We start from the raw sequence: 16,062 nt of genomic DNA, 5'->3' as shown, positions 1-16,062 counted from the left end.
CACAGGCACAGCTCAGGGTCTTAAGTCATCAAGGGGCACTGGCAACTAAGTATGCACAGCGTGGTCAGGTAATCTGTGTCTCTTTCTGTTCTCTACTCTGCTCCCTCCCTCCCCCCACCATCTTTCTCTCTCTCCAGGCCTGACTCTCTTCTTTCCCCTCCCCCCCTTTCCCACCTAATAAAGCTCTAAAAACTAGCACTGGGGTTCTGTCATGACTGTGACCTTTCCACAGCACAGCAACAAGCGCTGTTTATCATGCTTTCACGTAAACCATCAGGGACCGGGCTGTGGTATCCTCCCAAATGTCCCCTAATGAGACCTACCCACTAAGAGTCATAACCTCTAGCACCATATACAAGTTGGCTTGTGTAACCAATAGCAGACAGAGTAATAACATAATATCTTTGATTTATGTTACAAAAAATCATGGTGTTCATTTGGGGCATTCCCTCCCCATATCCATCCATTGCTTTCTCTTTCTCTCTCTCTCTCTCTCTCTCTCTCTCTCTCTCTCTCTCTCTCACCCCTCCTCCTCTCCCCCTTCTCCTCTTCTCTTTCTCAGTTGACTAGGTTTGGGAAAGCCATATTATGACCGGCCCTATCAAGAACCGCACATGTTAAGTGAGGCTTCCAGCCAATAGCCACATGAGTGAGCTCGGAGTAGATCCTACAGACCCAAATTATATACAAAAGCAGCCCCGGCTGACATCTTAATTTCATCAGAGCTTCTAATTTAGAGCTTCCCAGCCAAAAGGTTCCTAAGTCTCTGACACTGAGAAGCTGTGTGAGATGATACAGGCTTTTGCTTCAAGCTGCTAAATTTGGGGATAATTTATTACACAGCAATAGGCAACATATATTTAAATCCTTAATGAACTAGTGAATGTCACTTAGGCTTCCAGATTCATTAGTTCTCATCAGCACTGAATTGCCTAGTGATTTTCCAATTCAACAGTAATTTATGTTCCATGCAAGGAAGAAGCCTCCTTCAGATTTGCTAACACAGAAATGGTATCTTTAACATCCTTTAGATTTCAAAACAAACAATAAAAAATTAGTATATAATTTGGTATTTTTCAGTAATGAGTTGACCTAGCTGAGAATCTTTATTCATTTTAAGAAAAGAGAAAAATAATGAAAATGGGAATAAGAAACCTTACATTTTTAATTAAAACAGTTAAAAACAGAAACATATATGTTTGTTTTGATAAAATTATACAAGTTTCTTGTTAAGAAAAATATTCAGAATAAATAAGCTTGTTTTAAACAGTTTATTTTCAATGATAAAACAGAACTATCCAGTGTCTTAGCAGTTCTTATAGTATTCCTGATGCACATAAAATTTTCACCACCACCACCACCACCACCACCACCACTCGGTCTCAAGAGAATGAATTCCTGGTTATAAATAATACTTTAATCAAAACCTGTTAAACACATCATACAAGGTGACTTCATAATCTGATCATATATATAAAAAAAAAAAGTACTCAATAACTCGGTAAGAGTAGGAAATGGACTTTTTTTTTAAAAATGCTCTGATGCTAGAGTGAAAAGATCCACATAGCCACCAGCAAAATCAATTTTGTTGGTCCTAGAACAAAACCTAGACTTCAGACCAGAATTCAACTCATAGGAAAGACCATGATCCTGACGAAGAAAACAGGAGACACTGAAGACCAGGAAACACATGAATCTAGTCGGAGACAATAAGCTTTCACTGCTCAGAGCAGTGTCTGCACCCAGTGTCAAATCCAAACACGGAAACTATCTGGAAAGAAGCAAGAAAAGGTGTGGCATAACCACAGAAACAGAAAGCAAACGGTAGTCACGCTGAAATTTGTCTGGTCTGGGAATCAAAATGTCAAATGCCTATGGAGATTGGGGAGTTAGCAGTAAGCGCAGGCAGTGAGAGCCTGTGGTCATCAACAGCCACAGTCTCAACAGCAGAAGTGCAACCAACAGGAAGAAAGGGTTCACTACCAAGAGATGTAACCTGTCCCACAACTGCAAACAGAATGTAAGCCTCCTGTAGTGGGGACTTCTTATTTTCAGATCAAAATCATGGATCTTTACTTAAATTAGATAGGAATATATCCTAAGGTTCCTCGACTTTTAAACTCTGTCCTATATAGACTTGTTTGTTGTAGTACCCACAATTAACACCAGGGCCTTATAATATTAAGGAAATGGTCTATTGCCAAGCTGCATCCCCTACCCTTTTTGGAAACTATCTTATTTTTGAGAGAGTCTCACTAAATTGCTAAGCTTCTTGCCTCATCCTCCTGAGTAGCTGGGCCCACAGACATGTGTTCTATGGAATATTATGGAACATAATATTCTAATATTCTCCTACATAGCTGAGCAACATTTAGGATAAAAATAAACATATCTGTGATAAAAAATAAAACCCTAATGACCCAAAAGATTAATAATTGTATCCCAAAGTAGAATAAAGTCAGAAGTATTTTCCAAAACTGACTTGCAAAAATTGAACCATGACTCTGTTTTACCTGTAGAAGTTATCAATACTTCCTCAAACTAGTTGGCATAAATGAATAAATTTTTTAAATGTAGTATTATTTCCTGGTCTTAGGTCTTTCTAATCTATATACCTATATAGGTCCTCCAAATCCCTTCACTTACAGCTCATGCTGTATCTTCCTATGTCATGTGAACATTCAGACATTCCTTATACATCATCTTAGGATGAAGGTTCATGATCTGAGCCTAAGAATGCTACCTATCTCCCACAATGGTTTATATTTACACTGTTGGGTACTGGTTGCAATCACTGTTCTAAGGAGCTATTAAAGAGGCCCTAATGCACAATCCAAGTCTTATTATCACCCCATAACCTCTGAACAAATCAAGACTGAATTCATGATGACTGGACACTATGCTTAAACCAAATATAAACCTGTTATGAAGAACTGTACATACAATAAATGCTGTTGCTCTGGTAATCTCTCCTGACAGTAATATTTTCTCCAAAACAAAAAATTTTTACATATATTGCAAACCAAGTACCTCTGACAAAGGGGGACAATGATGTAGAGAAACAGATGCATCGCTGCTATATCTAACTTGTTGTGACTTAACTGCACAGCCTCAGCCAAGCTAGTCATCTGTCACCTCATAGGAAACAAATTAATAAGTTTCAGTTAGCCCAAGAATGGCAACAAAAATTATGGCATAATTTTTTCATTCATTATTTAAACTACAGAAAAATGGTTGATTTAAATGAGTTTTATAACCAAAAGAGTTGAGAAGTATACTATCCCCAAAGTATTTAACAAATGATGCTTGCATACAAAAAATCCAATAGCAAAATAAAAAAAAAAAGTTACTGTAACCTAGTGGACATTCAGTCATTCTTCAGTAAGATACTTCTTTCAATTTTAAACATTACATACAACAATATTTTAATGGCCAACAATGGTGGCTCCTCTCTTTAATCTCACCTTTTGAGAGGCAGAAGCAGGTGGATCTCTTTGAGTTTGAAACCAGCCTGATCTACATGGCAAGTTCCAGGCCAGCCAAAGTTATATAATAAGAGCCTGTCTGGGGAAGGGGAAGTGGGGGGAGGGGGGTTGTACTCAACTAAATCTCTGTCACAAAAACAAAAAACATGCAGTACATATTCCCAAGAACTTAGCTTATTCTGCAGGACTACACATAGCTCATACTTTTCAAACAATGACTATTGAACCACATAAATTGAAACATATTTCTTGATATAGAGCAGGTCTCCCTGGATTACTCAGCGTTTTACTTCAGAACCAAAAGCTGAGAAGTGATTGGGGATTTGCACTCTCTCACCCTCTTCTTCCCCCATCCTGTTCCAATCTGTGCATCTTTATTATTCTCATTAATTAGTTGTTGAGTCCTCTCTGACCTGGCAGTCATGGAGCTCCCTGTCTATCATTACTAAGGCCCTTTGTCACCGTCCTTCTAACCACATCAGACTGCTTTATTGCTACCCACATATCTTTACTCTTCATCATTTTGCCTTCTATTTCCTTCTCTTCTCAGCTAGCAAATAAAGGAGATCTACTTCACAGGTACAACCAGCCAATCAATACATCCTCTTCCTTTCAATTAAAGAAAAAACAACAAAGTGAAGCAGGGAGATCTTTAGTGTCTCTGAGCTGTTTTCATCATAATCTAATACTGAAAGTTTTGTTCATTGTACAAAAGAGACTTCACAGTTTTGCTTTTGTTTCTGTTTAATTTCTAAGCATGGGATGATTGTAGATAACTAGCCTAGTCATTTGAGGGTTTTTACTATTATAGAACTTTGGGGTTAAAAAGCAAGAAAACATGGAGTTTGCCATCTTAAAAAGCAACCCAATACTTTAAAATATCAATTAAATCTCAAAAAGTTTTATTAAAATCAGATCTTAAATGAACAAGCTTGAGACATAGCTCAGTGCTATAACATTTGTCTAGCATGCATAAGGCATTGGTTCAATCCCTAGATATCACACTTCCCCAAAAAAGCTGGGTATGGTTACCACACCTGCCAGCTAATAATTTCAGAATGTGTGTGGCTGTGGTAGAAGAATCATGAGTTTGAAGCCAGCCTGGACTGAAAAAAATATTCTAAAAACTCCAAAGAAGACATGTGGCCAAAAAGTGTCACACACACACACACACACACACACACACACACACACACACACACACGCTTTGACCAATTATCATAGGACTATGAATCAAAACTACAGATAGTACTATATAGTTATAAGAATGGCAATTACTGTTTTTAAAGGTTTAATGAAGATGTGGAGAAATAATCACAACACTGTGGGAAAATTAGAATACTGTGCATTGCTGGCAGGAAAGAAAAACCAGGGAGTCGTTGTGGTAAACAGTATGGCAATTCCTTAAAGCCTTAGACACAGAATTACATGTTGGTCAGCTTCTGTCACTATAACAAATACTAAGGTAATCTATATATAGAGAGAGAAAAAGTTTATCTGGCTCCCAGTTTTAGAGGTTTTGGTACATCTTTGGTTGGCCCTATGTCTTTTGGAGCTATGGAAGGGAGCACATTACAGTGGGGGCAGAAAGGAGCACATGGCAGAGCAAAATGCTCATTTATAAGCCAAGAAGCAAAAGGAGGGGGAAGGGGTTAAGGTTCCACTGTCCTCTTCAAGGTCATGCCCTCAATGGTCTAAAACTTCCAACCAGGACTTACTTTTTCTCCATATCACTTCTCTGAGGACCAAACCTTACGATACGAACATTCAAGATGCAAACTAGTCCAAATTACCATGTAAAGAAACATTTTCATTTATGAATCTATAACCAGAAGAAATGAAAGTAAGACAAACAGATGTTTATACACACAGCAGCAGCATTTACAGTAGCCAAAAAGTAAAAGCAACCCAGGTGTCCACAGATAAACAAACAGGTAAAAAAGTAATACATTTACACTATGATTATTATACTCAGCTTTTAAAGGAAAGATGTTCTGACATATGCAATAATAGTTGAAACTTGGGGACATTATTCTAAGTTAAATAAGCCAGTCACAAACGGGCAAATGCTGCATAAGTACACTCAATATGATGTGCCCACAGTGGTCACAGACACAGAAGAAACTCCATTGTTGCTAGGGGCTAATGGCAGCTGGCAAAGAGGAGTTAGTATTTAACAGGTACAGAGCTTCAGCTAGGGAAGATGAAAAGTACTAAAGACAAACAGCAACGATGGTTACACAACAGTGTGAACACATGCTGTGTTACTGAATGGAATACTTGAAATCATTAAAATGTATGATGCTAGGGACATCTTACTATAGTGATAAAGTAAAGGAAAAGTAAAATTGGTACAGAGAGGAGAAGTATTCACTAAATATGGACACTATTGGACAAAGTCAATCTAACAAAAACAAAGGCAACACATGTTACATTAACTGACTAAACATTGGTAATTTTGATCGAGCTCAACAAAGAGCATGGAAACACCTTTAATGTGGACTGACTAGATTCTTCTCCCAAAGCTAAGTTGGTGATAAATAAATATGATCTCTCATGAACATAACAAATAACTGAATATTCATTCTCCAAACTGGTAAGCCCTACATCTTTACTATTCCAAGGGATAAGAAACGTGTTTCAACCTCAGAGTTTCTGTACTCACCTGAACATACCCCCATAGTTTAAGTCCAGTCCCCCACTTAATTCAGACCTCTATTCAACTACCCCTTTAGTGAAGAGACTTCTGAGCCTGCCCACCTTCTCTAACATAGCACTCTCACATCATTCTCTCTCCCCTCCATTTGCTGTATTTCTCCTTACAATCCTCACTTAGTTTTTATGCATTTGCTTATGGACTGTTCTTCACCCACTAGAATAAAGGGACACCAGACTTTTCTACTTCGTTCACTACTGTCCTCCCTGGACATGTGCTGCTGCGGTCAAAGACAAAAAGCCATTCTGGCCAGCTTCACTGATTAAAGGGACCAGACTCCTAGTTTAAAACAAGGAAAGTTTTACAGAAAGCTCCATACCAGCACTGCCATTGAAACCCGAATCTAGCACCTAATTCAGCTTCAGAATGAGTAAGAGCATCTGTCCCTCACAAGAAAGGATAAAGAACCAGGAGAAATGGAATACTTTTGACAGAGCTTTAAGGCAAAGCCAAACCATGAACTTTAAGAGCACCACCACACTGCACCTATTTAAAAACAAGTAAAACAAGGCAGTTGCAGGTCCAGACCACAGAACTCTCCCTCTGCACCTTTTTTGAGGATTTGGGAAAAAAGGAACAATGCCATTTGTCTTTAAAATACACATAGATAAAGGTTACTTGCCCCAAAAGATGGACACTTTGGAAAACGAGAAGCACAGGATGTGGGAGAAAAGTCTGCTTCCAAATATAAGTAACTTAGAAAAGAGTGTATACATCGTACTAACGTTCACACGAGAAAAGCTTTAAGGGCACTTTATAACTACACTCTAATGTTTGCAATAAGTGTATGCCAAAGCTTTAGCAGTTAACACTTTTTGTATAAAAACAACTTCAACCAGATCACTGCGATACAATAAGTGGAAGGTCCCTTCCGGGATCTAAGGTCTGTGGTGACAGCCAGAGCCTCAGGGGCTCAGATACAAGGCTAGCCACCCAGGACACACGTGTTCCTCCGGCCTGGAGAGGCAGGTGGAGGCAACCCTTCCGCCTGATCTTGGACACAGGTCAGAGACACAGGTCCGACATGTGCCCTGGGGACGCTGCGTGGCTCCCGACAGTCAGGAGCCCGGGGCCAGCATCCCGCCCGAGACCCGGCCCGGCCAGCCCCTCCAGGGTCTCGCCGCGCTGGCGGGGCGCAGAGGCGGCCAGCGCGGCCCTACCTGAGCTCGGCCCCCAGCTGCACGGCTGAGGGGGTAGGCGGGAGGAGGCGTGGCCTTCCAGCGCGCTGGGCGAACTCCCTCGCGCGGTCGCTAAGACTTTCTCTCTCGGGATCCGCGCCCCCACCAAGTTCGAGTTGCACTTCCGGGGTCTGCGGGGGACGTTGACGTCATTACGCATGCGACGGCCGCAGCGCCAACAACCCGGAAATGGACGGGGCGGGCTTCTGCCTCTGCTCCTGAGGTGCTGGAGGCACTCAGGCTGCGTGTTAGTGTGCAGAGTCTATCCTAAAGCCTTGTTCTGGAAGAGGAATTTCAGTATTCCCTGTGAGGATGGACTTAAGCGAATTCCGCATGCCGGTTCATTGCTTACGTGGCTTCACCTGGCCTGTGCTACTCAAGATGAGCCAGGAGGCCCACCTACATTTGAAAGACGGCAATTATCCCGAAATTAAGACAGGAAGTTAATGTTGACATTCCAATGACAGCTGACTCAAATGCGAAGTGCGTTGGTGTTCTTTTTCCAAACATATTTGAAAGATGCTTCTCTTATGGGTAGATTAGGGGTGAGCAATAGATGCAAATGGCTTTAATTTTTTTATATGCTGATTTGTTTTTAATTCCGAAACCATAATTTTGCCTACTAAGGCCAAAGCAAGAACTGGAGGCCAGAACTAAGACTGACTCTTCAGGTAACAGAGGAAAGGCTGGCAGATAGCAAACCTGCATTTGTAATATTTCCAGAGAAGGGGTTCCAGAAATCTTGAAAGTATACTGTACCTCACTCACTCCCGTATTTTGTGCTTCATCTCAACTCCTGCTTCCTTCGAAAGAAAGGGCGATGTGATTTACTGATAGTGTTCCTGATCCACTAAAATGTTAACTGGATTAGAGCAATGGCTTTATCTTGTCCTCAATCAGAAGATGCCTGTCACAAAAAAATACAGTAAATGTCGTTTGAATGAATTAATGTCTGCATGTTACAATAGTTGGAGAAACTTAGTTACTGATAGGATAGGAGGGTGGGAAGTGGGGGAATTTGGGTGAGAAAAAAAAATTACAGCAGTATAAAGGAATGTTCTTGAGGAAAAACAGAACCTATTAAAACAAGCTAAGAATGCCTGGGTGGAAGCCATAACATTGTAAGACTGTTAAGAATCCATTTCAGGCAGTTTGAATCGCGGTACAACGGAGGAGTGGGCGCCAGGATCTCTGCCTGGCCTTGTCTCTTCCTCTCTTATCCGATCTGCAGCACGGTCCGAGATGGCTGGCAGTAAAGCTGGAAAGGACTCCGGAAAGGCCAAGACAAAGGCGGTTTCCTGCTCGCAGCGAGCCGGCTTGCAGTTCCCTGTGGGCCGTATTCATCGACACCTGAAATCTAGGACAACCAGCCACGGACGTGTGCGCGCGCGACCGCCGCTGTGTACAGCGCAGCCATCCTGGAGTACCTCACCGCAGAGGTACTAGAGTTGGCAGGAAATGTGTCAAAAGACTTGAAGGTAAAGGGTATTACCCCTCATCACTTGCTATCCGTGGAGATGAAGAATTGGACTCTCAGATCAAGGCTACGATTGCTGGTGGTGGTGTCATCCCACACATCCACAAGTCTCTGATTGGGAAGAAAGGACAACAGAAGACTGTCTAAGGATGCCTGGATTCCTTATTGTCTCAGGACTCTAACTAAATATTCTTAACAGCTGTCCAGTGTCGGTGATTCCAGTGGACTGTATCTCTGTGAAAAGCACAATTTTGCCTATTTGTAATTCTATTTGAGCAAGTTGGAGGTTTAATTAGCCTTCCAACCAACCAAATTTCTGCATTCGGGTCTAACCATATTTAAGTGTTACTGTGGCTTCAAAGAAGCTATTGATTCTGAAGTAGTGGGTTTTGATTGAGTTGACTGTTTAAAAAAAAAAAACTGTTTGGATTTTAATTGTGATGCAGAAGTTATAATAACAAACATTTGGTTTTGTACAGACATTATTTCCACTCTGGTGGATAAGCTCAATAAAGGTCATATCCCAAAACTAAAAAAAAAAAAAAAAAAAAAAAAAAAAAAAGAATCCATTTCAAGCTAGAGCTCAAGTGATTTGTACAGTAGAACTTTGAACTGAAGAAAAAAGGTTCTGAAAAACGTTGTATACTATGAGCAATTTGGATTTTGTCCTTCAGACAGGGTTTTTTCAATCATGAAAAAGCAACATACTTTCATCTTGGTAGGCTGACAACCATGAATAAGTTCATTAAACTCAAGAGATAGCTCACTCAGCTGTTAAGAGCACTTACTGTTTGGTTCCCTGTACTCACATCAGATGCCAGGGCTCACAAGTGCCTATAACTCCGGTTCCAGAGGATCCCATGCCCACACAAGTGGTTCACATAGGCTCACACAGGCACACACATATACACATAAAAATCTAAAATAAAGACAAAATAAACCTCCTATAAATGAATAATCCTTGTCTAACCACAAGAAAAACAAAGTGGTAGAGCGCTTGCCTAGCAAGCGCAAGGACCTGGGTTCGGTCCTCAGATCCGACAATATATATAGCCCATAAATCTTTGAAGAAACAGCCGGGCGGTGGTGGTGCACGCCTTTAATCCCAGCACTCAGGAGGCAGAGGCAGGCAGATCTCTGTGAGTTCAAGGCCAGCCTGGTCTACAGAGCGAGATCTAGGAAAGGCACAAAGCTACACAGAGAAACCCTGTCTCGAAAAACCAAAAAAAGAAAAAAAAAATCTGTGAAGAAAAAGGAGACAAAGCAAAAAGAAATTTGCATGAACCTAGATATTTTGTTGGAATTACAGTAGCCCATGTGTAGCTGAGAAGAAATTATTAGAACAGGAATTATACATATACAGCACAAATTCTCCTTATAATATAATATAATATAATATAATATAATATAATATAAATTTCCCAGTCTTTTCAACAACAGCCTTCTAAATTGTCCATGCTACTATTGTTTATCTATGATTTTAATTAAAATTAAATTTCTTATTTTGTACACCTCTGCAGAAGCCAGATGTAATTTTCTCTCCCCATACCTCTTTTGTGCATTGAGATCTGACAGAGATAAAGAAAAAGGAAAAGAGATTTGTACCTTCCTGGCTAACAGCTGGTCTGTCTTTGATCAGTGAACTGATCAAAGAAATACCACTATACCATATTGGGCATTTCTCCCCTCTATTCCAAGCGTCTATTACTGAGTTCTTAGGCATCTGTCATCTTATCTGTCACCTGCACTCTTCACACCAAATGGCACCTACACACATGCTCTCAAACAGCAGATTTTCATTTAAGTTACAAATCAAATTAAACCTACTTTCCATAACTAAAACTCAGCTCTGACATTTTTGCAACTCAGACAAATTCATGGAGGAAAACTTTTTTGTGAAATTAAAGGGCAGAAGTCCATCCACTCTAACCAATGATATTGGAATGAGGTCTCAGCTATGTCTTAAATTTTGAGAAAAAGTTAACTTTCCAACCACAGACCAAGATCAAGTAGGTATGTGTGAAGCATGGCAAAGTAATTAGAGGTTCTGCTTTCTAAGTGCAGTTTGTATTAAAAACTCAAAATTAGTGTTATCAAGGGGGTAATGTCATCCCCGGAAATAACCTTATAAGCCCACAAAGTCCATTCAGGTGTCAGGCAAGCTGTCAGAGCAAAATCGCAATCTGCTCCTCATCCTCTCTGTATTGATGTCACTGAGGAAAACCAGAAACAAGCCCTTTAGATTTGATGGCTCTTAGTTGACTTAAAGACCATTCACCTGGGGAATAGAGGCATGGTTCAGTGTTAGAACACCATCCTAGCATGCATGGGCCCTGCCCACAATCCTGAGAACTGAAAAAAAAAAAAAAAATTACTTAAGGCCACTGATGGGGAAGGGCACACAACTAGTCAACACATGATTAGTTTCTCTCTAACTTTGCTGTAGATAACTCTTCTTTCATATAGGTTTAAAACAAATTTCCTGTGCAACTTTTCAGGAACTTGAGGACCAGTTTTGAGGGCCAGCAATGGGCAATTTGAATGTAATGAAATAGACTTGCATCTTTACCTTCATATTGTATTTGTGCCCTTTGTTGCCTTAACCTTTGGATCAAGTTCTACTAGTTCTATATACACATGCTCATTATTTCAGAATTTATTTATTCACAGCTCAGTAATAAAACACTTGCCCACTATGTAAAAGGACCTAGGTACCATCCCTGTGTGTATTTACACATATATGTGTGTGATATATTTAATATATGGAGAGGGTAGAAGAATGTTTTGCCTAACTATGACAATGATATAGGGCTAACTTGACTGAAACTAACCTAATCTGTCCAGCTACCAGACACCATGACAAGAGATATTAGACCAGCAAAAAGGAGTAAAAAGCGTTTGCCTCTAAGTTCTTGGATGATATCCATCTATTGACAGAAAAGACATGAATATTATTCCCTTCCATGATCCTCTGTCTTTCCTTCATTACTCCTATCCTCTACCTAAAACACCTTCATTCCTATCTGCATCTATCTCATACTGGACCAAGAAGCTGGACCGTGAGGAAAATCCTGCTTTTCCATTGGCCAACAAATCATATGCTTCTTCATCAGCAATACTTATCTTTTGGAAATTCATTTTCTGACTGGTAGTGACAATAGACAGGGCATAGCTCCATGCTGCCACCCAACATCCTATGAAGTTCCCTAAATCTTTTGGAATACTTGTAAGGGTTCTGTTCTTAATTACATCATCAGCCTGGGACTGCCGGCCAGCCTAAAAAGCGGGCAGGCCCTCTGTGTGTCTCCCTTTTCTCTTTCTGCTCTCTTCCCTCCACCACGAGGTCTCTCTGTCTCTCTGTTTCTATGGTTCTCTCTCTCTCCTCTCCTCTCCCAATTAAGCTCTAGAAAGGTAACCATGATTCTTCCGCCAACCAGCACGCTCTTCAGTGCTACTTTAACCGACAACACTCAAGTCAGGTACATCTAGATTCTTGACTTTAAAAATATACTTCTGCCAATATGAGTTGGAGTTTATTACAGATATTTTAAGATTCCTGCCAGGGAACCGAGTAGGATGACTGCAGATCTTCACCTCTTCCTCTGTTCCTCCCCATCCAATCCCAAAGTATAACCCCCTGCTCTACTGCAGAACACCTGTGGCAGCCTCCCCGCTTCCTCCCTTCCCTCCCCTCTCCATCCCCTCCTCCAATACATCTTTAGTAGATTCCACAGGAATGGGAATCTAACACCCCATCTTTCCACTTGCTGCTTTATTGCGGGGGCCCAGCCCCACCAGGCACTCCCTGCTAAACCACGTGCCACCCCTTCAGGGAAACAGGGGGGCTGACCATAGATCTTCACCTCTTCTGCTCCTCCACATCCAACTCCCCCAGCCTCATCCCCAACTCTGTAGCAGAACACCTGCTATGGCCTCCCTTTTCTCTCTGACCCCAACCCCAGAAGAATGCAAAGATCTTTACCTCCACCCTTCTTTCTGCTACCTCATTCCATCACCCCAGCCACCAACACCCGCAGGCATTCACAGGCACACACCAGCTGAGAAGGCAAGGGAAACAGTTCCAACCTCCCAGTCTCATTCTCAGATCTATGGTAGTTCTGGGGGGAGCGCTCTTTACTGTCCCCCCTCTGCCCCCCCCCCATTCCAAGGAGACTGCTGCAAGCCACAGGAAAACATAATGGAATTCAGCTACTATCACAAAAGGTACTACTTGGAAAGGTCAAGGACTTCTCCAAAGGTCAAGCCATGGCTTAAGAAGTTTTGGTGATATTTTAGCTTATATATATATATTATTAGCTGGTTCCTACAATGATTTTCTTGTAATGTTAAGCATGCTTCCGAGAACTCCTAACAGTGTATTTATCTAAAATACCTATCAAGCATCCAAAGCCAAATGAAACAACACCTGTCTCCTAGGGGTCAGGAGGATACATTTATTTATTTATTTATTTATTTATTTATTTATGGTTTTTTGAGACAGGATCTCTCTGTAGCTTTGGAGCCTGTCCTGTACTATCTCTGTAGACCAGGCTGGCCTCCAACTCACAGAGATCCACCTGCCTCTGCCTCCTGAGTGCTGGGATTACAGGAGTGTGCCACCACTGCCCTGTGGTAGCTTTATTTCTTGTGCAATTTAGGATGAGACCCTCCTTCTTTACAGTCTTACTAATAGACACCTAATTTCTTACCTAACCACTTCTAGGAATGGAGATTGAGCACATAAATTCCCTTCTTGACTAACCGATCATTAGCACTCATTTGGGTTGTAAAAGAAAGCCTGCTGGCCACTGCCTGAGGAAAAGTCTTACCTGCCTTTATGACCCTGTAAGAATTCAAGCCTGGTGACCTTGCTCTGCCGGAGGATCACTATGGCTTGTGTTTATAACCAAACACCTCAGAGACTGGGAGGAACTGAGGTATAAGGACACGAAGAGAGGATATTGAGGAATCTGGCAGGAGAGGATTTTTGACTAGAGAACTGGAGGTCAGGATGGAGGATGAAGAAGAGCCAGACAGGAAAGTACTAGATGGGTAAGAACGAGATGAGAAGGACCTAGATGAGGCAGAACTAAGATGAGAGAATTAAGATAGAACTTGGAGGGGACAGCAGGTAAAGGTAGAAAGGAACTGGGCTTGAGTACAGAACTGTAGCTGTGTAGATAGGATTTTTTGTGGGGGGTGGGGAGGTTTGGATTTTCAAGACAGGGTTTCTCTGTGTAGCTTTGCGCCTTTCCTGGATCTTGCTCTGTAGACCAGGCTGGCCTCGAACTCACAGAGATCCGTCTGCCTCTGCCTCCCAAGTGCTGGGATTAAAGGCATGCACCACCACCACCTGTAGATAGGATTTTATCCCAGAGAATTAAAATAAATGGACTTGTGGAGGGGCCCCAAAACAGCTTGACCACACAGCTGCCATGATAGGCTAGAGGCCTAGACATAGCTTCTGAAACAGGCTTACTGGCAGATCCAGGAAAAGCCTTAAGCTGATACCACTCAAGGATCCACCCAGGGATGAGGAAGTACCTGAGGTCCCAAACATTCCAACCATTAGATAAGGTGGCCAGAAGTCCTTGAATCTAACACACACCTATTTTTGTTTTATAGATACCCTAGACAATTGTCAGCCAATCAGGATCCTGAACCTTGGAAATCCCCTCACCCCAACCTCTGCCCCATCTGAGTTCAGGGCTCTCTGTTCTCACCACTGTGTCAGACAGAAAAAGGGACCAAGCTCCAGAGCTTGAAATAAAGGCTCTTTGCTTTTTCATTCGGGATTTGGTCTCCATGGTGGTCTTTTGGGGGTCCCTGCTATCTGGGGCATAATAGACTAAAGAGCTCAGTGTGCTGAGATTCTATTTCCCGAAAATAGGTCTCACTGTTAGTAGTTTCTCTTCTGTCCCCCTGGGAAGTATATTACTAAGGCTGGTCCTTTTAATAATATATCAGAGGACACTAAATAAACAGATCCTGGTGAGACATTCTGTTCTTCCCACTCCTGTGAAACCCTTCAGAAACCTAGTGTATCCCCATTCCTAAGTGCCAGCTCCCAATATCCAGAAACACATTTTACCTGGAACCTCCAGTGGACATACATACAAAACCCACAAAAAGTTTCCTACCAGACAACACACAGCCATCACACTCACCTGAAATCCAGAGAGGAAACAGAAACCAAGGAACAAAATAAACACTCAACAAAAGCCAGAAATTAGCACCTAGACCTATACTCATCCCAACCCCAGATGGCTAGACACAAGCATATTAACACAATTGATAATATCCACGAAAATGAGTCTCCACTAGAACCCAAAACCTTGCCAGAACAGGCCCTGAAGAGCTGAAGCACAAATAAAATGCCTTAAAGCAGCATGTATGAAAATGATAGAGGACCTTAAAGAGAAAGTAAATAAACACTTTAAAGAAATCCAGGAAAACACAATTAACAATGGAAGGAAATGAATAAAATGGTTCAAGTCCTGAAATTGGAAATAAAATTAATAAAGAAAACAAACTGAAGGAATTCTGGAAATGAAAATTTTAGGAATTTGAGCAGGAACTACAGAGGGAAATTTCACAAAACAGAATATGAGAGAATCTCAGATACTGAAGATACAATAGAATAAATGGACACATTGGTCAAAGAAAATGGTAAATCTAAAAATCCTCTGACACAAAGCATCCAGGAAATCTGGGACACTATGAAAGGCAAAACCTAAAAATAATAGACACATAGGAAGGAGAAGAAACCCAGCACAAAGGCTCAGGAAATGTTTTTACTGAATTGTAGAAGAAAAACTTTCTAACCTGAAGAATTAGATGCCTATAATGGTACAAGAAGAATACAGAGCACCAAAGAGGGTGGACCAGAAAAAAAAATTTCCTTAGCAAATAATCCCAGCACTTTAATCCCAGCACTTGGGAGGCAGAGCCAGGCAGATGTTGGTGAGTTCAAGGCCAGCCTGGTCTACAGAGTGAGATCCAGGAAAGGGGCAAAGCTACACAGAGAAACCCTGTCTCAAAAAACAAAAAACAAAAACAAAACAAACAAACAAAAAAACTGTGAGGGAAAAAGCCCAAATAACATATAAAGGCAAACCTATTAGAATTACATCTGACTTCTCAATGGAGACGCCAAAAGCCAAAAAGGCTTGGATGCATGTTATCCAAAGTTTAAGTGACCACAGA

General features: G+C 41.3%; 1 protein-coding gene and 1 pseudogene across 9 annotated transcripts in view; one reads left to right on the top strand and one right to left on the bottom strand.

Annotated features, from left to right (window-relative positions):
- Positions 1–7,515, bottom strand: part of Fam172a (family with sequence similarity 172 member A) — a 430,744-nt gene extending 423,229 nt beyond the window's left edge. For all 9 annotated transcript variants that reach the window (XM_036206787.1, XM_036206793.1, XM_036206790.1 and 6 more), the window contains exon 1: positions 7,362–7,515. The gene's annotated coding sequence lies outside the window, so the exon portion shown is untranslated. The remainder of the gene's footprint in view (positions 1–7,361) is intronic.
- Positions 7,516–7,594: 79 nt separating this feature from the next.
- LOC118596075 lies at positions 7,595–9,390 on the top strand (annotated as a pseudogene).
- Positions 9,391–16,062: the final 6,672 nt, after the last annotated feature.

The sequence above is a fragment of the Onychomys torridus genome, chromosome 15 (assembly GCF_903995425.1).
Source record: "Onychomys torridus chromosome 15, mOncTor1.1, whole genome shotgun sequence".
NCBI lineage: Eukaryota > Metazoa > Chordata > Mammalia > Rodentia > Cricetidae > Onychomys > Onychomys torridus.
This window is presented reverse-complemented; position numbering and strand designations above follow the sequence as displayed.